At 40.1% G+C, this 23,836-nt stretch overlaps 1 protein-coding gene across 2 annotated transcripts in view; it reads left to right on the top strand.

The window, feature by feature from the left end:
• The window catches only part of KIAA1549L (KIAA1549 like), a 363,244-nt gene that overhangs the window by 951 nt on the left and 338,457 nt on the right, over positions 1-23,836 (top strand). The window lies entirely within an intron of this gene.

Genomic DNA, 23,836 nt, shown 5'->3' with positions numbered 1-23,836 from the left:
TGCTTGCACCTTGCAAAGGAATGCAGACTCTAATCAGCTATATAATCCATTGTTTGCTGGAGGCTAGTTGAGGATAGTCACGCTTGACTCTTGGAATCCTAAGTATCTTCAGGAAATAGATTTCTGTAATTCCCTGGACGATTTTGAGAAATCAGTTGAAACTAGTTGGAGGGAATTATTTTCCGAATGTGCTTCAAAATTTACACTGTTAAGTCAATAATTGTCTTTGAAATAAGAATGATTACTACAGCACTTGGACTGGATTTTGTATTTGTGCTGAAATTCTGGGCTTTTGGTACGTTTTGCTTATCTAGGACTATGGCCCTCACTTCAGCTAGTAGGATTCTGTAGTGTTTGGGGTTTTAAGCAAGGACTAATGAGGACTGCATCTTTAAGGAGTAACCCCTCCGGCAAATTAGATTATAATTCTTTAATTGCGAGTGAGCTCACACTATAGATAAGAGGGTTTCAGGTTAAAAAACATTTCTTCATCAGTTTAATTCAAAGCCCATTTTCCTTTTATTCAGTTAGCATCACTGACATAAGGTGTCTGTGCATGCAAGTTACTGTCAAGGAATTTTCTGTTATGATATAACTTCGTGGTCATGAAGTTTGGTAATCTTTGGGTGTGTGCTAGAGACGTGAGAAAGTCCTCTGATGACTTCTACTCCCCAATTTTTGTGCTCTTAACAGTTTTCAGGAAACATATTGGTCATAATGGTTAAAAGGTAAGTTCTGAGTAAGACACATGTAAATACCTTAATATTCATTTGATCAGAAACACACATAGAGTTTCTGTTTACAATGGATCAGATCCTTCATGGTTTTGTAAACTGTTTAATGAGGTTTTAACGTTTGGATGTTCGCAGATGCTATGAACTGTTCAACCATCTGAAATATGTGAAATTTGGATTTCATATATTGTTCCTATTCAGGCTAATGTCCGATGATTTCCTTGGTCAGTTTTGAATTTCTAATTTCCCTTTGGGCCTTTGTATACCGACCATTCTGAACCTCTGTGATTTTGCTTGGCTCTTCTTTCAGATGCCAGAGCTTAACTTAGGGGGCTTCTTATCTGTAGCTCTTGGTTGTAACTCTGGTGTCCTCTCTCTCTCTCCCTTTCTCTCATGGTGAAAATCATCAAAGTTGATGTTGCTCCCCAAATTCTTGTGACTTGTTGCTTCCTCTGTGTGTTTGGGGTGCCTTTTCTGCTGTCACCCTTGAGGATCAGCTCCCCATGGTCTGACTCGCCTGTGGATCCACAGTCTATCTGCTTTCCTGTGGGTTTGCTGCTGATTCAGTTTCATTACTGGTTTCTCCCTCAATGGAAAGGTTAAACCCTGGGCCCCCCACATTGTCTCCTCCCTCCTTTCATTTGTTCTCTGGCTTCCACTTGAGGCAGCTTCACCTCAGGGTGAGCAAGTCCTGGGCCTGTTGCAAGGTGTCCCAAGTGGTTTGTGTGAGGAACCAATGTTAGGAGGGAGGTAGGAGAATGAACAGCACTTTCCTGGGACCTCTTACTTCCATCAGACAACCTAGTTCTGAACTTTTTCTGAGGGGTTAGCTGTGGTTTGGTGCCATCACTCACTGCAGAATAGGTCTCACGCCGAGGTGCAGCAGAAGCCAAACCTGTGAAGGTTCAGAACCTACTAGAAGTGCTTTGCTTGCTACAGTCATGTCATTTACATTGTTGCTGTTCCTTGTTTGCTAAGCAAGGCTAAGCCAGACATTGGCTGTGGTTGAAAAATGTATAAAAAGAGATTTATTTCTGGAAAATGCTGTAGTGGTTTTCAGAACCTTTGTGTCCTGGAGCTCCTGCAGCATGTTCCAAGCATACCTCCGCCCACTTCTCTCCAACCCCTTCTGCTTTAATATTCCTGGGGAATCTGAGTTCCTTCTCTTTTCCACCTAAAGGAAAGGCTGCTGTCTTTAATATCCTCTCTCAGACTTCCTCTCCTAACTTCCATCTCCATGGAACCCTTGCTCCCAGGCAATAACTTCCATTTTGGATGTGGGAGATTAGTGTGGGAAAGAAGTTTCTTTATAGCAACAAGCTCTGACAACCTCTCTTCTCTGATGCCATCCGGGGCACCAGGCATAATGGTAAAGTTCAAATTTGACTTTATGGTCTTCTTAACTTTCTGTCTTCAATTCATTTCATGTCAGCAAACATTCCCAGAGTACCTGTTATGGGCAGGAGAGTGCTTGTCTCTTTATGGGCATCTATTCAGTGTGTCCTTGACTTCCCTGGGCCTTAGTTCTCTCCTCCGTAAAATGGGAAAAATAATAGCTCCAATCTCATTGGGTTGTTGTGAGGATTAAATGAGTTAATACATGTAAAGTGTCTAAAACAGTGCTTGGTCCATAGTAAATGCTTATTAAAATGCTAGCTGTTCTTTTAAAATGGCAGAAATTGACGGAGTGTATACTGCGTCTGGGCACTCTACTGGGCAGTGGATACAGAGGTGGATAAGGACAAGGTGGTTTCTAGAAGCTCCTCATGAAGAGGGCACCATGGGCCTCTGAACTTTGATTTTGTGTGATCAGAGCTAATAAAATGAGGGAGCAGTTAATTCTAGGTGAGTGGAAGCCTTGAAGGATGAATAGGGTTTAGCAGGTTGATGGTGGCTTTTCAAAACAGAGGAAGGAGTCAAGGGTTCTTTGAGGCCAGAGCACAGGGTGTTGCAGGCAGGAGTGCTGCGGACCCTTCACTGCCTGGAGCTTCTCCAAGCCCTCCTCACGGGCAGCATCCTCTTGGCTCTTCTCTGAAGTGCTCTGTTTCTCCCACCAACATCCAAGTACCTGATTTATCTTTGTTTTCCTATTGCCTATTACAAGGCTTGGTACAGAGTAGGCACTTATTAAATTTTTCAGCCTTCTCATTCCTGTTCCCTCAGTTGAGCCGATTTTGTTCGATGTTAGTATATTATCTCATTTAAGCAATTCATGATAAGTTATGAATGACTGTTTTATTTGCGAAGATATTTGCGCTTGAAAGAAGGGTCTGCTGATAGCAGAGAATCTCTATTATAAGGCGATATGTAGGGGAGATAATGTTGACCTGAGATGTCTTCCTTGCCTCCCTCCAGCCTCCTTACACACGCCATCAAACAGACTCCCATTTGAAACAGCTTCAAGAGTTCATTCCTCCTTCATTCATTCAATATGTTTTGAGTGCCCAGCTGTTTTGAAGTTACAGGAATGAACAAAGTCAGTCTCCTCTTCTCAAGGCCATTAGAAACTAGTCCAGTGCTTTCCAAACTTTAGTGTACATACAAATCACTGCAGCCTCCTGTTGAAATGTAGATTCTGACTCAGTAGGTCTAGGATAAAGCCTGAGATTCCATCAAGCACCTGAGTGATGCTGAGTCTACTAGTTCCTGGACCCCGCTTTTAGTAGCAAGTGTCTAGGAGACTGACAGTAAACAAATAAAGGTAGGTCAGGTGGTGGTAAGTGCTAAGAAGAAAAATACATCCGGGTAAGGGGACGATGAGAGACTGATGGTTAGTGTGTGTGCTCTCACACACATGCTCATTTATATAGTGTGATGAGGAAAGGCCTCATGATGAGATGGTGTTTGATTAGAGACCTACCAGTGGAGCAAGTACAAAGGCCTTGAGAAGTTGTGCTTGGGATGGTGGAGGAACCACAAGGAGGCCAGTGTGGACCTGAGTGAACAAGGGGAGAGTGATAAGAAATGATGTTGAAGAGGGAGCTGGGGCCAGATTTTGTAGGTCTAATTGGCTGTGGTGAGGACTTGATATTTTATTTTGAATGAGATGGTAAAGCATTGGAGCATCCAAGCAAGAGATGACATGATCTGACTTTGGTGGAAGCAGGGAAATGAGGTAGGAGGTTATTGTTGAAATCCAGTCTGGAGGTGATGATGGCTTAGACAGGGTGGTAGCATTGGAGGTGATAAAAAGTGGTTAGATTTTGGACATGTTTTGAAGGTAGAGATAATTGAATTTTCTGATGGATTAGAGCTGGGGTGTGAGAGAAAAAGAGGAACCAAGATGGTACCAAGGCTTTTGGCACAGGCAGCTGGGAAGATGGGGTTACAGTTAATTGAGATGGGGGAAGGTTGGATGAGGATCAGGTTTGGGTTACAAAATTAAGAGTTGGTTTGGGGTATGTTACTCTTGAAATGTTTGTTAAATATCCAAGCAGAGATGTCAGGTAGCCAGTTGAATAAATTAGTCAGGAATTCCGGAAAGAGATCAGGCCCAGAATTATGAATTTGGGATCTATCAGTTGGAAATGGATAAGAAACCTAGAGGGTGAGTATAGAGAAGAGGGAGATTTGAACAATGAGCCCTGGGACCCCACAGCATTTAAAGGTTCAGGAAGAAGAAGGGGACCAGCTCAGGGGACCAAGGAGAAGCAGCAGGGAGATAGGACAAGAAGGAAATGAGAACAGTCCCTGGAAGCCAAGTGAAGAAAGTGTTCAAGGAGGAGAGTGTGATCAGCTGGGCCAAATGCTGCTGTGAGTGGAGTTAGATGGTTCTAGCAATGGACATTGGGTTTGAAGATAGGGGGGTGTTTGGAAGCCGTGAGACTGTTAGAGACAAAAGTCTGATTGCAACAGGTTCAATGGTGAAACGAAGAAGATAAGTCAGAGACAGTTAATATACAACTCTTTAAAGTCTTTTCTATAAAGAGAGGCAGGGTAATAGGGTAGTAGTGGCTGCGGGGGTAGGTGGCCAAGGGAGGGCTTAAGATGGGATATAATTACATTCTGTTGTATGTTCCAATTTTTTTTAAACATTAAAGATATACAACAAGGGTATTTAATTTGGTGTGTGTGTGTGTTTTTCAAATCTGGACAGCCCAACAAAATATATTTGGACTTTCTACTCTCAACATTAATTATTTTTACTTCGAAGGTTCTTGCAAGATGCCCGCAACTTTGTCTCCCCTCTCTTTTCTCACTCCACATACGAAGTCAAGAAGACTTGGGGAATAGTAACACTGTATTTTTAATACTGGCATAAAACAGAAGTCAGATATCCGCTTCCTGTCTCACGTCTCCCCTAAAACTGAACATCCCTGTGGAAAGTTTGAGATACTGAAATTCCGATGACAATCAGAGATTCGCTCAGAAGCTTCCTTCTTTCAAGTCTCTCATTACTAGAACATGATCTGAAAATATTCAAAATGAATGTGCACGCTTCCTTTTTCATTTTCATTAACCTTCAAGCCTGAATTATGGTTTTCTTTCTTTCTTTCCTTTTTTTTTTTAAAAGGACAAACAACTCTACTCTTCTCCAGACAAAAATTAATAGTTGGAATGACCCTAAAACATTTTAGTTGCTTGACAACATATTACAGGAGATTTCGAAATGCATAGAGGGACGCATTATTCTAGGTCATGGGATGGCTGCTATGGGTGGCGACTCTCTTTGGGGACCCCCAGAGCAAAGGAGCAGCTAGCAGTCTGGGTGCTTTAAATGCCAGTTATGATAGAAGGTGGGAAGGTGGCAAATGAGTCAGTTTGGGTTGGCAGTATTTATCAGGCACCCGGCAGACGCCAGGCTCTTACTTAAATGCTAGGGATATAGTGGAGGACAAGTCAGGCTTTTCTCTTGAGTCACCTGTAGTCCAGGATAAGAAGCCATATTCAGGTGGGCTAGTAAAGCACCTTGGTGAATTAGGTCAGTGGGGCAGGTAGCAGGACAGAAAGTGCCTGCCTTGTCCACAGGTGCAGCCACTGCTAGCTGTAGCCTGTGAGGGAATACAGCTCAGGGTGCCATATTTCTGACTTCTCAAGAAAAGTTGGATCTTTATTTAAAATCTCCTGGTTTTCAAATGTTAACAGCCAATTCAGATTTTGAAATGTCATGCTGTAGAAGCAGAACACACCCAAGAGCTACCACTCTTTTTCTTTTTTTTAAGTCAAATTTATGAAGGTATAATTTGCATACAGTAAAATTCACCCTTTTAGGTTACTGTATACTGAGATATATACAGTCATGTATCTACCACTACAATGCAGATATAGAACATTTACATCACACCAAAGTGTTCCCACTTGCCCCTTTACAGCCAGTCCTCTCCCCCAACACATTTAGCCCCTGGCAACCACTAATCTATTCTCTCTCCCTATAGTTTTGCCTTTTCCAGAAGGTTATATACATTGAATCATACAGTATGTAACCTTTTATGTCTGGCTTCTTTCACTTGGTGGGATCCTCCTGAGAATTGCTGATGTGGTTGCATGTATCACTAGTTCTGTCCTTTTTATTGCAGAATAGTATTCATTCCATTTCACCACAATTTGTTTGTCCTTTCAGCAGACGATGGACATTTGGGTTGTTTGTAGTTTTTGGCATAAAAGTTTTTGCGTGGACAACTTTCATTTCTCTTGGGTAAATACCCATTGGTGGGATTTCTGGGTCGTATGTTAGGCATACGTTTAATTTTAGAAAAGAAACTGCCAAACTATTTTCCGAAGTGGCTGTACAATTTCGTATTCTCTTTAGCAAGGTATGTGAGTCCCACTTGCTTTTCTGCATCCTCACTGGCACTTGATATTGTCAGCTTAACATTTTTTTTTTAAATTGTCACCCTTCTAATAGTTTTTTAGTGGTATCGTTGTGGTTTTAGTTTGCATGTCTCTAATTACAAATGATGTTATTGTTGCATATCTTTCCATGTTCTTACTTGTCATCCATATCTCTTCTTTGAAGTATCTGTTAAAATCTTTTGCCCATTTTAAAACTTGTGCTGGTTGTTTCCTTATTATTGTGTTCTGAGCTTTCTTAATATATTCTGGATACAAATCATTTTTTAGATATTGTTTTGCCAATATTTTCTACCAGTCTGTGGGGCTTGGCTCTTAGCAGTGTCTTTCAAGGAGCAGAAGTTTTAAATTTTGATGAGCTCTAGATTATCAACTTTTTAGTTTACGGTTTGTTGTTCTTGTGTGTCCCAACATGGGAATCTTTGCCTAACTCAGTGTCACCACGATCATCAATATGATTTCTTTGAGAAGTTTTATAGTTTTATTTTTACTTTTAGGTTTATGATCCATTTCATGTTAATTTTTGTATATGGTTCAAGGTGAGGTTAATTTTTTTAATATGGGTATTCAGTTCTAGCAGCATTTATTGGAAAGCCTATCCTTGCTCTGTTGAATTACCCTAGCACCATATATGTGTGCACCTATTTCTGGATTCTATTCTGTTCCATTGATCTATACTTCTCTCCTTATGGCAGTGTAACACTATCTTGATTTCTCGATCCCATGGTTTCTTAACCTTGGCACTGTTTACATTTTGAGTTGGATAATTCTTTGGTATGTGTGCATTGTAAGACATTTAGTAGCATTTCTGGCTTCTGCCCAGGCAATGCCTGTAGCACTTCTCTCCCCCCGATACCTTTTCCTCCGCTGTGACAACCAAAAGGGTCTCCAGACATTGTTTGAAGTCCCTTGGAGGTCAAATCACCCCTGTTTTGAGTTCACTGCCATAGTTTTATAGTAAGACTGAAATCAGGTACTGTGAGTCTCCCAACTTAGTTTTTCTTTTTCAAAATTGTTTTGGCTATTCTAAGTCTTATAGTTTTCCATTTAGATTTTAGAGTCATTTTGCCAATCTCTAAAAGGAAAAAAAAGCCCAATTTTGATTGCGATTTCATTGCATCTAGAGCAATTGGGGAGCATTGATATCCTGGCAATATTGAATTTTTTGATCCATGAACATGAGATTACTCTCCATTTATTTAGGTATTCTTTAATTTCTTTCATCTGTGATTTATGGTTTTCAGCATACAAATTTTGTACATATGCTTTGTGTGTTTTTCAGTGCTCTGGTAAATGGTACGTTAAATCACAGAAATATGATTTTTAAAATATTAACCTTGTATCCTGTGACCCTTCTAAACCCACTTTAGTTTTATTCAATTTTTTTGGTAAAATCTTTGGGATTTTCCTATATAGATAATCATGTCATCCGTGAATAAAGACGGTTTTATTTATTTCTTTCCAATCTGCATGACTCTTATTTCTTTTTCTTGCCTTATTGCATTGTCTAGAACCCCCTGCATATTGTTAAATAGCAGAGGTGAGAGTGGATATCCTTGCTTTGATTTTAGTCTTAGGGGAAAATATTCAGTCTTTCACTATTAAGTATGATCTTAGCTGTATGTATTTTTTGAACTTGCCCTTTGTCAGGTTGAGGATGTTCCCTTCCATACCTAGTTTGCTATAGATTTTAATCGTGAGTAGATACAGTTTTTTCTTCATATCTACTGAAATAATCACATGCTTTTTTTCCTGGTTTTTTTTTTCCTTTTTTAGTCTGGAAAAAGATGAATTGGTTGATTTTAGAATGTTGATCTAACCTAGCATTTCATTCCTGGGATAAGCTCCAGTGTATATTCTAGTTGGGTTTGATTTTCTATTTTTGTTAAGAAATTTTTGAGTCTCTGTTCATGAGGGATATTGGTTTACAGCTTTCTTTCTTGAAATGTTTTTTCGGTCTGGTTTCAGTATAAGAGTAATGCTGGCCTGGAAAATAGTAGAGAAGTGTTCCCTCTTCTGTTTTCTGAAAGTGTTTGTGTAGAATTTGTCTTGTCTCTCCCTTAAGGCCTATGTATGGTCTTATAGATGAGATTGAAAATCATTCAAAGGTTCCTTTAGTAAAATAAAAAGTATCAAGTACCTTTTGTGCATTTACTCATTCTCAAGGCTATCAGTGGACACTTCCTGAACATTTGGATAGAGATTTGGTTAAAGGTCTGGGGAGAACAGCCCAAGTTACTGGAAATTGCATTGGAAATAGTGTTCAGCAGCCTGAGGCTGTTTGTTATTTAGCAAGTCTCTTCACTTTTTAGGGCCTTGGTTTTACCATCTGTGAAAAAAAGCCTCCAGGTCCCTCCTTGCACCCCATTCCCCTGGCTGTGTGTTTATGAGCTCCTAAGCAGATGTTTTGGTGGGGTTATATAGCCATGTATTTTTACCTCTTCCTATATTAGCAACAAACCCGGTAAAGGACCAGGTGCCTGCCTCTCATCCTGCAAAGAGAAGCATTTGCCCATATTCTGCTGTCATGGTTCCAATTTGGAGCCCAGTTAAACATTAGCTACTTTTAAATCTTCATTGGCTTTTAAAAAATTATCAAAGTAATTTATACTTTACTACATCCAAAAAAAATATACAAGTTATGCAGTAAAATGCAAAACACCCTGTTGGCCCCATTGCTACTCGCTGGAGTTGGGCTGTCAGGTGTGATGGGTCCTTCAGACATTTCTTCATACAAATATTTATATCTGTATCCAAAGCCTCATTTAACTTTTTTTTTTTTTTTTTTTTAAATTCAGTTTTATTGAAATATATTCACAAACCATACAGCCATCCATGGTATACAATCAACTGTTCACATTATGATCATATAGTTATGCGTTCATCACCACAATATATTTCTGAACATTTTCCTTACATCAGAAAGAATCAGAATAAGAATAAAAAATAAAAGTGAAAAGAGAATACCCAAACCATCCCCCCATCCCACCCTATTTGTCATTTAGTTTTTACTCCCATTTTTCTACTGATTTTTTTTCAATTTTTTAACTTTGTTTATCAAAAAATTAAAAACAAACAGGCAAACAACAACCAAAAAAACCCCACAACATTTCAAACAAAGCAATGGATTAAGGAAAACAAATAACCTAAAATAACTACTTTGCTTCCAATATGTTCCTACCATACCCCAAGAAAATTAATAAACCATGTCCAAACAGAGGAGTAAGAAAAACAAATAATCTAAAATAACTACATTGCTTCCAACATGTTCCTACCATACCCCAAGAAAATTAACAACCTCTAAGAAAACAAAGGAATAAGAGAAAAAAAAAACCTAAAATAACTCTATTGCTTCCAACATGATCTTACTATATCCAAGAAAGTTTACAAACCATAATCATTCCTGAGCATTCCCATAACATTGAGATTACCCTCCATAGTTTATCTGTTCTTATTAGATTATCATTCCCCCTCCACTAATTGGTATCTCTAGGTCCCCTACATTCTACAGTATAAAACATTGTACATTTTTCAGAGAATTCACATTAGTGGTAACATACAATATCTCTCTTTTTGTGCCTGGCTTATTTTGCTCAGCATTATGTCTTTTTTTTTTTTTTTTTTTTTTTTTAATATTCATTTTATTGAGATATATTCATATACCACGCAGTCATACAAAACAAATCGTACTTTCGATTGTTCACAGTACCATTACATAGTTGTACATTCATCACCCAAATCAATCCCTGACACCTTCATTAGCACACACACAAGAATAACAAGAATAATAATTAGAGTGAAAAAGAGCAATTGAAGTAAAAAAGGACACTGGGTACCTTTGTCTGTTTGTTTCCTTCCCCTATTTTTCTACTCATCCATCCATAAACTAGACAAAGTGGAGTGTGGTCCTTATGGCTTTCCCAATCCCCTTGTCACCCCTCATAAGCTACATTTTTATACAATTGTCTTCGAGATTCATGGGTTCTGGGTTGTAGTTTGATAGTTTCAGGTATCCACCACCAGCTACCCCAATTCTTTAGAACCTAAAAAGGGTTGTCTAAAGTGTGCGTAAGAGTGCCCACCAGAGTGACCTCTCGGCTCCTTTTGGATTCTCTCTGCCACTGAAGCTTATTTCATTTCCTTTCACATCCCCCTTTTGGTCAAGAAGATGTTCTCCGTCCCACGATGCCAGGTCTACATTCCTCCCCGGGAGTCATATTCCACGTTGCCAGGGAGATTCACTCCCCTGGGTGTCTGATCCCACGTAGGGGGGAGGGCAGTGATTTCACCTTTCAAGTTGGCTTAGCTAGAGAGACAGGGCCACATCTGAGCAACAAAGAGGCATTCGGGAGGAGGCTCTTAGGCACAACCATAGGGAGGCCTAGCCTCTCCTTTGCAGCAACCGTCTTCCCAAGGGTAAAACCTGTGGTAGAGGGCTCAACCCATCAAACCACCAGTCCCCTATGTCTGTGGTCATGTTAGCAACCATGGAGGTGGGGTAGGCGAATACCCCTGCATTCTCCACAGGCTCCTCAAGGGAGCACTACATCTTTTTTTTTTCCTTGTTTTTCTTTTTTTCTTTTTTTTTTTTTTTTAACTTTCCCTTCTTTTTTAAATCAACTGTATGAAAAAAAGTTAAAAAGAAAACAAACATACAATAAAAGAACATTTCAAAGAGACCATAACAAGGGAGTAAGAAAAAGACAACTAACCTAAGATAACTGTTTAACTTCCAACATGTTCCTACTTTACCCCAAGAAAGTTACATAATATAGCAACATTTCTGTGAACTTGCTCCTACTATATCCATCAGAAATTAACAGACCATAGTCATTCCTGGGCATCCCCAAACGTTAAATAGCTTATCTGTTCTTCTTGGATTATTGTTCCCCCTTCCTTAATTGCTCTCTATTGCTAGTTCCCCTACATTCTACATTATAAACCATTTGTTTTACATTTTTCAAAGTTCACATTAGTGGTAGCATATAATATTTCTCTTTTTGTGCTGGCTTATTTCGCTCAGCATTATGTCTTCAAGGTTCATCCATGTTGTCATATGTTTCACAAGATCATTCCTTCTTACTGCCGTGTAGTATTCCATCGTGTGTATATACCACATTTTATTTATCCACTCATCTGTTGAAGGACATTTGGGTTGTTTCCATCTTTTGGCAATTGTGAATAATGCTGCTATGAACATTGGCGTGCAGATATCTGTTCGTGTCACTGCTTTCCGATCTTCCGGGTATATACCGAGAAGTGCAATCGCTGGATCGAATGGTAACTCTATATCTAGTTTTCTAAGGAACTGCCAGACTGACTTCCAGAGTGGCTGAACCATTATACAGTCCCACCAACAGTGAATAAGAATTCCAATTTCTCCACATCCCCTCCAGCATTTGTAGTTTCCTGTTTGTTTAATGGCAGCCATTCTAATCGGTGTTAGATGGTATCTCATTGTGTCATAATTTGCATCTCTCTAAAAGCTAGTGAAGCTGAACATTTTTTCATGTGTTTCTTGGCCATTTGTATTTCCTCTTCAGAGAACTGTCTTTTCATATCCTTTGCCCATTTTATAATTGGGCTGTCTGTACTATCGTCGTTGAGTTGTAGGATTTCTTTATATATGCAAGATATCAGTCTTTTGTCAGATACATGGTTTCCAAAAATTTTTTCCCATTGACTTGGCTGCCTCTTTACCTTTTTGAGAAATTTCTTTGAGGTGCAGAAACTTCTAAGCTTGAGGAGTTCCCATTTATCTATTTTCTCTTTTGTTGCTTGTGCTTTGGGTGTAAAGTCTAGGAAGTGGCCGCCTAATACAAGGTCTTGAAGATGTTTTCCTACATTATCTTCTAGGAGTTTTATGGTACTTTCTTTTATATTGAGATCTTTGGTCCATTTTGAGTTAATTTTTGTGTAGGGGGTGAGGTAGGGGTCCTCTTTCATTCTTTTGGATATGGATATCCAACTCTCCCAGCCCCATTTGTTGAAAAGACCATTATGACTCAGTTCAGTGACTTTGGGGGCCTTATCAAAGATCAGTCGGCCATAGATCTGAGGGTCTGTCTCCGAATTCTCAATTCGATTCCATTGATCTATATGTCTATCTTTGTGCCAGTACCATGCTGTTTTGGCAACTGTGGCTTTATAATAAGCTTCAAAGTCAGGGAGTGTAAGTCCTCCCACTTCGTTTTTCTTTTTTAGAGTGTCTTTAGCAATTCGAGGCATCCTCCCTTTCCAAATAAATTTGATAACTAGCTTTTCCAAGTCTGCAAAGTAGGTTGTTGGAATTTTGATTGGGATTGCATTGAATCTGTAGATGAGTTTGGGTAGAATTGACATCTTAATGACATTTAGTCTTCCTATCCATGAACATGGAATATTTTTCCATCTTTTAAGGTCCCCTTCTATTTCTTTTAGTAGATTTATGTAGTTTTCTTTGTATAGGTCTTTTACATCTTTGGTTAAGTTTATTCCTAGGTACTTGATTTTTTTAGTTGCTATTGAAAATGGTATCTTTTTCTTGAGTGTCTCTTCAGTTTGTTCATTTCTAGCATATAGAAACATTACTGACTTATGTGCATTAACCTTGTATCCCGCTACTTTGCTAAATTTGTTTATTAGCTCTAGTAGCTGTATCGTCGATTTCTCAGGGTTTTCTAGATATAAGATCATATCATCTGCAAACAATGACAGTTTTACTTCTTCTTTTCCAATTTGGATGCCTTTTATTTCTTTGTCTTGCCGGATTGCCCTGGCTAGCACTTCTAGCACAATGTTGAATAACAGTGGTGATAGCGGGCATCCTTGTCTTGTTCCTGATCTTAGAGGGAAGGCTTTCAGTCTCTCACCATTGAGTACTATGCTGGCTGTGGGTTTTTCATATATGCTCTTTATCATGTTGAGGAAGTTTCCTTCAATTCCTACCTTTTGAAGTGTTTTTATCAAAAAGGGATGTTGGATTTTGTCAAATGCTTTTTTCAGCATCTATTGAGATGATCAATTGATTTTTCCCTTTTGACTTGTTAATGTGTTGTAATACATTGATTGATTTTCTTATGTTGAACCATCCTTGCATGCCTGGAATAAACCCCACTTGGTCATGGTGTATGATTTTTTTAATGTGTCTTTGGATTCGATTTGCAAGTATTTTGTTGAGGATTTTTGCATCTATATTCATTAGGGAGATTGGCCGGTAGTTTTCCTTTTTTGTAACATCTTTGCCTTGTTTTGGTATTAGATTGATGTTAGCTTCATAAAATGAGTTAGGTAGTGTTCCATTTTCTTCAATGTTTTGAAAGAGTTTGAGTAAGATTGGTGTCAGTTCTTTCTGGAAAGTTTGGTAGAATTCCTCTGTGAAGCCATCTGGCCCTGGGCATTTATTTGTGGGAAGATTTTTGATGACTGATTGGATCTCTTTGCTTGTGATGGGTTGGTTGAGGTCTTCTATTTCTTCTCTCTTCAGTGTAGGTTGTTCATATGTTTCCAGGAAATTGTCCATTTCCTCTACGTTATCCAGTTTGTTGCCATACAGTTGTTCATAGTATCCTCTTATAATTTTTTTAATTTCTTCAGGATCTGCAGTTATGTCACCTTTTTCATTCATTATTTTGTTTATATGGGTCTTCTCTCTTTTTGATTTTGTCAGTCTAGCTAGGGGCTTGTCAATCTTGTTGATCTTCTCAAAGAACCAACTTTTGGTGATATTTATCCTCTCTATTGTTTTTTTGTTCTCTATGTCATTTATTTCTGCTTTAATCCTTGTTATTTGTTTTCTTGTATTTGGTTTAGGATTGGTTTGCTGTTCATTTTCTAGCTTCTTCAGTTGATCCATTAGTTCTTTGATTTTGGCTCTTTCTTCCTTTTTAATATATGCGTTTAGTGCTATAAATTTCCCCCTCAGCACTGCTTTTGCTGCATCCCATAGGTTTTGGTATGTTGTGTTCTCATTTTCATTCGTCTCTATATATTTAGCAATTTCTCTTGCTATTTCTTCTTTAACCCACTGATTGTTTAGGAGTGTGTTGTTTAACCTCCAGGTATTTGTGAATTTTCTAAGTCTCTGATGGTTATTGACTTCTAATTGTATTCCATTGTGGTCAGAGAATGTGCTTTGAATAATTTCAATCTTTTTAAATTTATTGAGGCTTGTTTTATGTCCCAGCATATGATTTATTCTGGAGAAAGTTCCATGAGCACTAGAAAAGTATGTGTATCCTGGTGATTTGGGATGTATTGTCCTGTATATGTCTGTTAAATCTAATTCATTTATCAGATTGTTTAGGTTTTCAATTTCCTTATTGGTCTTCTGTCCGGTTGATCTATCTATAGGAGAGAGTGATGTGTTGAAGTCTCCCACAATTATTGTGGAAACATCAATTGCTTCCTTTAGTTTTGCCAGTGTTTCTCTCATGTATTTTGTGGCACCTTGGTTGGGTGCATAGACATTTACGATTGTTATTTCTTCTTGCTGAATTGCCCCTTTTATTAGTACTTAGTGGCCTTCTTTGTCTCTCAAAACATCCCTGCATTTGAAGTCTATTTTATCTGAGATTAATATTGCTACACCTGCTTTCTTTTGGCTGTAGCTTGCATGAAATATTTTTTCTATCCTTTCACTTTCAGTTTCTTTGTGTCCCTGTGTCTAAGATGAGTCTCTTGTATGCAACATATTGGTGGTTCATTTTTTTTGATCCATTCTGCGAATCTATATCTTTTAATTGGGGAGTTTAATCCATTTACATTCAACGTTATAACCGTGAAGGCATTTCTTGAATCAGCCATCTTTTCCTTTGGTTTATGTTTTTCATATTTTTCCCCTCTGTCTATTAATATCCTTTATTGTACCCATACCGAATCTCTTTAGTACTGAACCTTTCTCCAAGTCTCTCTGTCCTGTCTTTGTTTCTCTGTCTGTCGGGCTCCCTTTAGTATCTCCAGTAGGGCAGGTCTCTTGTTAGCAAATTCTCTCAGGATTTGTTTGTCTGTGAAAAATTTAAGCTCTCCCTCAAATTTGAAGGAGAGCTTTGCTGGATAAAGTATTCTTGGCTGGAAATTTTTCTCACTCAGAATTTTAAGTATATCGTGCCACTGCCTTCTTGCCTCCATGGTGGCTGCTGAGTAGTCACTACTTAGTCTTATGCTGTTTCCTTTGTATGTGGTGAATTGCTTTTCTCTTGCTGCTTTCAGAACTTGCTCCTTCTCTTCCATGTTTGATAGTGTGATCAGTATATGTCTCGGAGTGGGTTTATTGGGATTTATTCTATTTGGAGTTCGCTGAGCATTTATGATTTGTGTATTTATGTTGTTTAGAAGATTTGGGAAGTTTTCCCCAACAATTTCTTTGAATACTCTTCCTAGACCTTTACCCTTTTCTTCTCCTTCTGGGACACCAATGAGTCTTATATTTGGACGTTTCATATTATCTATCATATCCCTGAGGTCCATTTCGATTTTTTCAATTTTTTTCCCCATTCTTTCTTTTATGCTTTCATTTTCCATTCTGTCATCTTCCAGGTCACTGATTCGTTGTTCAACTTCCTCTAGTCTTGTACTATGAGTGTCCAGAATCTTTTTAATTTGGTCAACAGTTTCTTTAATTTCCATAAGATCATCCATTTTTTTATTTAGTCTTGCAATGTCTTCTTTATGCTCTTCTAGGGTCTTCTTGATTTCCTTTATCTCCCGTACTATGGTCTCATTGTTCATCTTTAGTTCTTTGAGTAGCTGCTCTAGGTGCTGTGTGTCTTCTGGTCTTTTGATTTGGGTGCTTGGGCTTGGGTTATCCATATCGTCTGGTTTTTTCATATGCTTTATAATTTTCTGTTGTTTTTGGCCTCGTGGCATTTGCTGAACTTGATAGGGTTCTTTTAGGATTTGTAGACCAATTGAAGTCCTTATCTCTAATTTATCAGATCTACAGCTTCGTGGAGTACACTTTCTCTAACTAACCAGCAGGTGGCGTCCACGAGCCACCTGTTCTCCACAAGCCAGTTCTCCCCTGCTTAGCCTTTTTGGTGAGTGGGGAGTGAGTCTTGTGGGGTCCAATTGGTGTACCAAGCTTGCGTGTGTAGTTGGTGTTGCCTGCCCTGTATATGGGGCGTGTTTCTGGGCAGTCAGGGAGGGGGGGGTGGCTCTAACAATCAAATCTCCCTGGTGATCCTAGAGTTTTAAAGCTGCTGCAATAGTCTAATCCTTCAGTTCAGTCCTGCCACAGTTTGTCTCTGCCGCTGACCCACAAGTCCTTGGTATTGGTGTATGGCTCCTGAGACTTGCAAGTGGGCCCCTCTTCCAGGCCGTGCACCCTGGGTCCTCTGTTGAGGGATGACTGTGCTATGTCACAGGTGAGTGCCGTCTCCCCAGGGCAGTTCTGGGCTGCTGGGCTGTGTAGGGAGGCTCCCAGTCTGCTGAAATGATGGCTGAATGGGGCTTTGTTAATTCACACTGCTCTACCTTCCCAACTCTGGGACAATCAGCTGAGGTTGCAGGGAAGGCTAATGTCCACGTCCAGTTTTGTGGCGTGTGCCTGTTATTTGAAGCACTTCCGTCACACTGGGTTGTTTGGGGCAGTTCTGGGCTATGGGGCTGGCGATGGGCAGGAGTGTTTCCTGTCCACCAGGATGATGGCTGTGAGCGGACACCCCCCTTTTCTTGGGAAGTTGTGGTGTTTAGTGAATTTTCTCAGCCACTGGATTATTGCGTTTTGTCTCAGAGCTCTCCTAGTTCTGCTCTTGACTTGACCTGCCCAACTTGCAAGTCTTTGAAGCTTTCTGTATTGGGCTTCTTAGAGTAATTGTTTTAGAAAAAGAAAAAAGGATTAAAAACAAAAACAAAAACAAAAAAAACAAACAAAAAAAAAAAACAAAAAAAAAACGGGCCCTCCTCAGAGATCTAATGGGTTATTGAAATGCTAAGAGACAAAGCAACCAGGGCCATTAAGGAAAGGTCCACAGGGCAGAGTGATCAGCTTTTCTTTGGGATTTGCATATGCGCCTCAGGGCCCTTCCCCTTTCTATGTTCACCAGAACTCTAAAAATCCTCCGCTTTTATTTTGGAGTTTTTCATGTTGTTTTTTTTCTATGCCTGTCTCCTCTCTGCTAGGCTGGCTGCTCTCAGATTCTCTGGTGTCTGGTCTCAGTCTATCTATGTTTGGAGTTTGGATCAGTAGAATGAGTTTCCGATAAAGGCTGCCACTGCAGTTCTCCCTTCTCCTTCCCGGAGCTGAGAGCCCCTCCTCCCACGGGACTGAGCCTGGCAGGGAGGGGCGCGGGTCCCCTGGCCGCAAAAACTTACAGATTTCGCTGATCTCAGCAGTTCCACGTTTTCATGAGTGTTGTATGAAGTATGCCCAAAGTCAGATTGCTCTGTGGTGTCAAATCCACGCAGGTCTTGGCTTTCTACCTACTTTCCTGGAGGAGTAACTAAAGCATACAGCTCACCAGTCTGCCATCTTGCCCCGCCTCCCTCATTTAACTTTTTAAGGGAAAAAGAGTGTAATGATGCACAATGGGCTATAATTAATAGTACAATTATAAAAATGTTCTTTCATGAATTGTAACAGATGTACCACACTAATGTAAGGTGCTAATAATATGGTGGTAATTGGGAACTCTGTATTTTCGGCATGATTTTTCTGTAAACCTACAACTTCTCTGACAACAACAAAAACAGCGTGTAATGTTTAACACCTTGCTGTTTCCACTTAACATGACGTTGTGGCCTTCTTTCCATGCTACCTAGATTTTGTCATAAGAGAATTTGAACTTCTCCCAGAACATAGGAAAGCCTTCACTATAAAAGAAAAGTGTTGAGAACCACAGGGAGATTCATACCTGCAGAATATCTCCTTAGATATTCCTCCCATTTCCTCTATTCCTTGGAATGCTTCTCTGGAAAATAATTCCACAGATTTCAAGGAAAATCATGGACCCCTTTAAACATCAAACAGAATGAGGATAAACACTGTTTTTAAGCTAGTGTAGATGTAAATCAGAACAAGTAGCTGCCTCAAGCATTCAGCCCAAGGTCATGGCCACGCCTGCTGTCTGACCACTCAGGCAAGACTTTGCCTCTTGCATCCTAACCACGAGGGGGAATTTGATTTTGATTTATATATGTTAAATCTATTCTTAGCTTGAAATAGGATCTCCTGACATCAGAAACCCAAAATGGCTTTGGTATTTGTGCAGTACCGGTAAACAGAAAGGTGTAGAATATTTCTGTTTATGGTTTTCAATTTAAAATATGGAATTAAGTGTCTGGAATAAAACTAGAACTCCCAGACCTACCCCTCTACTTATGTCCCTGGTAAGAAGCACTGCTTCTCTGTCACTTATCTTTTTATTTTCCAAATGTCAACAGTGACTCAAGGAAGGCTGAAGAAAAATGTGAAGTCTGAGAAGAAAATATGTTGAAATTAAGTACAGCTTCTAAGTCTTTGTTGAAAAGAGCAGAGCAGAAATATCTCTGGAACCTACATATTTCATTATCAAATGAGTCTTTGTTTTGAAAAGAATAGGAGGATCTGGATCATGAGCTTTATTTTTTCATGTAATTAAACTGGATGAAAAGTGTATTCAGAAATCAGCATCACAGAGCTGTCTTTGGCAGTTTCCTGTTACTATGTTGTTAATGCTGGAGGTGAACACGAATCAACCTGATGAATCCTACAGAATCTGAACGTTTTTCTTCTGTAGGATGGAGAATGATTTCTTGTCTCTGGTCAGCAATTAAAAATTATATTTTAAACAAGTGTTTTTTTTTTTGTTTTTTTTTCCTTTTTTTTTCCCCCCTATTCCTATGGCTAATGCACTGTATTTACTTTTTCCTGTAGGGTTAACAGTCCCCAGACTTTGGTACAGCACTTCACAGTTGTTGAGGCATTCAACTCTCTTTTCCTGTTTGAATCTCACGTCACTCCTAAGAGAGTGCTGAGGATGTGATTTGCAAAGGTCACACAGTGATCCCGGGATTTTCCATTATTCTGACTCAGGGGATAGATTACTTAGAGCCAACACAAATGTCTTAGTGTATGGGGTCCCAGGCCACAGAGAAATGTTATGGGACATATTCAGAATAGGAATGAAGTATAACTGGGCCACATGGGGACTATAATTAATTGATAGACATAATATGTAATACTTCTTCAGCATTTATTACTTGTATCAGCTCATTTGATTCTCCCAACAATCCTATGAAGTAGGTTCTGTTATTATCTGCCTGTTTCAGATGAGGAAATTGAGGCACAGAGAGGCTGAGTAACTTGTTCAGGATCACACAATTAAGTGTCATAGCCTGGACAGTTTGACTCCACGGCTCTCACTCATCATTTTATTGCCTTCCTGGACAATAAGAGGCTGAGGTTACTGGCTGTTCCGGTTTGCTCATGCTGCTGTTATACAGAAATACCAGAACTGGATTGGCTTTCATGGAGGTGGGTTATTTGGTTACAGAGTTACAGTCTTATGGCCATGAAAATGTCCAAAGGCATCAATAGTAGGGTACCTTCACTGAAGAACACCAATGGCGCCTGGAAAACCTCTGTTAGCTGGGAAGGCATGTGGCTGGCATCTGCTTGCTCCTAGGTTGTGTTTCAAATGGTATTCTCCAAAATGTCAGCATCAGCTTCTTCAAAATGTCTCTCAGCTGCAGCTCTTCTCTAAAATGTCATTCTTAGTTGCTCTGAGTTCTTTGTTTGTCAGCTCTTTTATATGGCTCCAGTGATTTAATTCAGACCCACCCTGAAAGGGTGGGGTAACACCTCCATGGAAATTACCCAATCAAAGGTCTTGCTTATAGTCGATTGAGTCACATCTCCATGGAAACACTCAATCAATAGGTTCCAACCTGATCAACACTAATATGTCTGCCCCCACAAGACTGCATCAAAGAACATGGGATTTTGGGGGACATAATACATCTAAACTGGCACACTGGCTTTGTGTCTCATGGGCCCTGTGGCCTCTTGCCTCTCTTCCTGGTCCATTCTTCTGCCTCTTCCTGCTGACTGGCTTTCTCTACTTACCTGTAACCTTGTCTGGAGCTTTTGCTTGCAGAGGTGCTCAGTGCAGCCAGAGTTGGCAAGACTTTTCAGATGAAGTGCTACCATCCGGTCTCGGCTCCAGTCCCACATTCCTGGGAGGGAGAATCAGGCTGCCCCAAGCTGGCCAATGGAATCAAGGATCCACCCTTCACCTGATGCGCAGTGGCCAGAGGAGAAGGGACACACGGTACAAAAATAGTTTTTTGGGCTCACCCCTTCAGCTATGGCTTTTGGTAAAAGACAGTTTTAAATAAGGCGGTGTGGGCAGGGCAGACTTCCCAAAATACAGCTCCTTCCTCATGTCCATAAAAGGCAGGTTCACGTGCTGGTTCTATGAGAAATAATGATAAATGGCCTGATTTATAAGGTTGGCTAGTTTCCGAGGTGTAAGTACTCCCACCACGGCTGCTTTCAAGTTACCAATGTGACAACGGAGTAGAGATGACATGTGCACAACTGGCTCAGCACCAATATGATCTGGCTCCAGCACTGCTGCTCCTGTCCATATGTAGGTGGGGCTGGATGCAAGGCAGCTTGTACAGTAAGTGCAGGATATTTTAAGGAGTTTGAAGTCAGTGCTTAATAGGTCAACCAACTAGAAGTGTTTGTAATTATGCAAAAGGGAACAAGATTTCAAGGTAGAGAGGTGGCACTTAGATTTGGCACCCACAGCCCAAGTAGCTTGAATTGCACAGTCCCAAGCATGAAATCTTGGTATGTACAGAGATGCTTTCTGAAAAATTGCAATTTCCTTTGACTTTAATATCTCACTGGTGGCATATAATTAACCCTTTCACTGATTTTAAGGTATCAGACTTCTTTTTCTTTATGGGTATTGGTTTTGTTTCCTGGCTCCGCAGGTGTAATTTTTCCTTACTTCCAGATGTCATCATCTTCTCCTCGTTTGGAGTTGTCATTAACAGATTCCTTTTTTCCATCTTCCAAACCTAGAGATGCAAAGTCCTTGTGGGGGCCTGTTGGACATTTTCCAGTTGAATGCATGCTATTACTCTTGACTGGAAGCTTTATTTATGACCATAAGGCCAACTCTCAGTTCACATAATTATGTTAAAAGCAAAGACAGTCTCGAGTTTACCACCTCTAAGAGTGTGTCAGAGGCTTTAACAAATCTAGAGGCCTGACTGGTTGGCTCTTTTCCTTTGCACATCTGGGAAGGGGTCTGGGAGGACCACTTACAATTCTGCTGACGTTCCCCTTCGATCATCGTCGCTAACCCAGGCCTCTGGGAGATGGAGTGAGGAGGTGGTGACAGGGTAGATCTGTCATTCTCTTTAGATATGGAGCGCCAAGTGTCCTACCGAAGGAAGGTCGGTGTCTTTACCTATAAAAATAGCACAATTAATTTATTCCTATAATTTCCCTTAGGATGTAGCAAGAGGGAAATAAATTGACAGGATCTTCTTTTTGTTATATTGAAGGTTTGTCCTAGTTTGTGGATATGTTGACTTCTGAATAAGAGAACTTGCACTTACGAAACAGCTACTATTGTGTCAGTCATGGATTAAGGCTCTTATCTTCTTTTATCCCTATGACAACATTGTGAGATCCTTCTTACCCATTTGGCTTGGAGGAAGCTAAGATTGAGAGAACATTTAAAAAAGTCACTTCTCTTAAGGGCACTCTGCTTGTAAGTAGTGGAGCTGGGATTTGAAACCAGGCCTGATTACAGTGCAAATATATTTTCAGCTATACCTTGCAGTCTTTATCCTTCAATGTTTTATTATTAAATTTTCAAACGTACAGAAGAGTTGAAAGAAAAGAACTGTACAGCAAATACCCAAAGACCCACCACCTACTTTGTTCAATAAACATTTTGCTGTATTTGTTTTATCATATATCCATCTGTTCCTCTATCCATCCATCAGTCCATCTTATTTGTTGATGCATGCAAAGTAAGATAGTAAGTTGCAGTTACCAGTACATCTCACCCCTGCACCCTTTAGCATGCATGCCATTTAGTGAGTTCAATATTTGTTTATGGTTCTTTTTTTAAGGTAAATTTTAACATACAGTGGAATGCAGCAATCTTAAGTATATATTCCTGACTTTTGACACATGCATGCACCTGCATGACCCGAATTGTTATCATGATATAGAACCTTACCATCCCCCGCAGGAAGTAGGTTTCCAGTTGCCTCTCTCCAGGTTCCTCCGCCTCCCTCTGCCCCCTTAGGGATTTTCTTCACCATGTTTCAGTTTTTATGCCCTTACAGTCTTAAATAATAATGTCTGTTGTTTCCAAATTGATTTTTAATTATATGTATTAATTCAGAAAATATTTATGGAGCGTCTGGAATGTGTCAGGCTCTGTGCTGGCTGTAAGGGGTACAGCAGCAAGGAAACAGAATTACCAGTGGAGATGAGTGCTGGGTGGGGAAGCCCAGAGCACTGGGGAGAGGAAGCCCAGAGCATTGGGGAGAGGATAGATGGAGGCTTGGTGCCTGAGGATGGTCAGGGAAGGCTTTCCTGAGGAAGTGACATCTAAGCCAACATCAGAAGGATGAATAAACAGGAGGAGGTCACCAGCGGAAGGAGCAGGGACTTGGGCGTGAAGGGACAAGTGGGTACTGTCCTCTGAGGTCAGGAGTGTGCATCATTTCTGACCCTGAGAGAAGGTCCATGTGGGTGATGGACAGGGATGGAGGGGAGAGTGAACGGTGGACCAGGATGGGGAGGTGACATGAACCAGGTCACACAGAAGCCAGGTGGTAGTGCCAGTAGTGCCAGCCTTTATCTTAAGAGCAGTTGTCTAGTTTTAAGCAGAAGTGAGACCTTGCCATTCAATTTTCCAACCACCTGAGTTGATGAAAAGGAGACATGGACCATATGCTGTGAAATCACAGCTCAAGTTAAAATATCATCAGTATGAAACTTCCAAATTTTAGGCAAACCCTAATCTGCATTATGAATCACAGATCTTCAGATGCCTCATAAGATTTTTCTCCCTTACCTCTCTGGCTACCTGGGCATTATAGTTACTAAATAAAGATCACTTGTGCCTCCAGCTCTTGCCCTGCTCTGCCCTTCCCTTCTCAGTGAAGTCATGCTTATTGCCTCCATTTCATTGTTTCTTTTACTAACTCCCTTTCTATCCCTTACTTCTCCAGGAAAGGCTTCCAGTGATTTCCTGATTGCTTAATCCTGAGGCTTTGTTTTCTGCCTAATCTCCGCTGCTCTGCCATTCTATAGACTCTCCCAGGGTAGCTTCATCCAGATCACTGATTTATCAACTCCTTAGGTACCAAGGATG

The sequence above is a fragment of the Choloepus didactylus genome, chromosome 6, assembly GCF_015220235.1.
Source record: "Choloepus didactylus isolate mChoDid1 chromosome 6, mChoDid1.pri, whole genome shotgun sequence".
Classification (NCBI taxonomy): Eukaryota; Metazoa; Chordata; class Mammalia; order Pilosa; family Megalonychidae; genus Choloepus; species Choloepus didactylus.
This window is presented reverse-complemented; position numbering and strand designations above follow the sequence as displayed.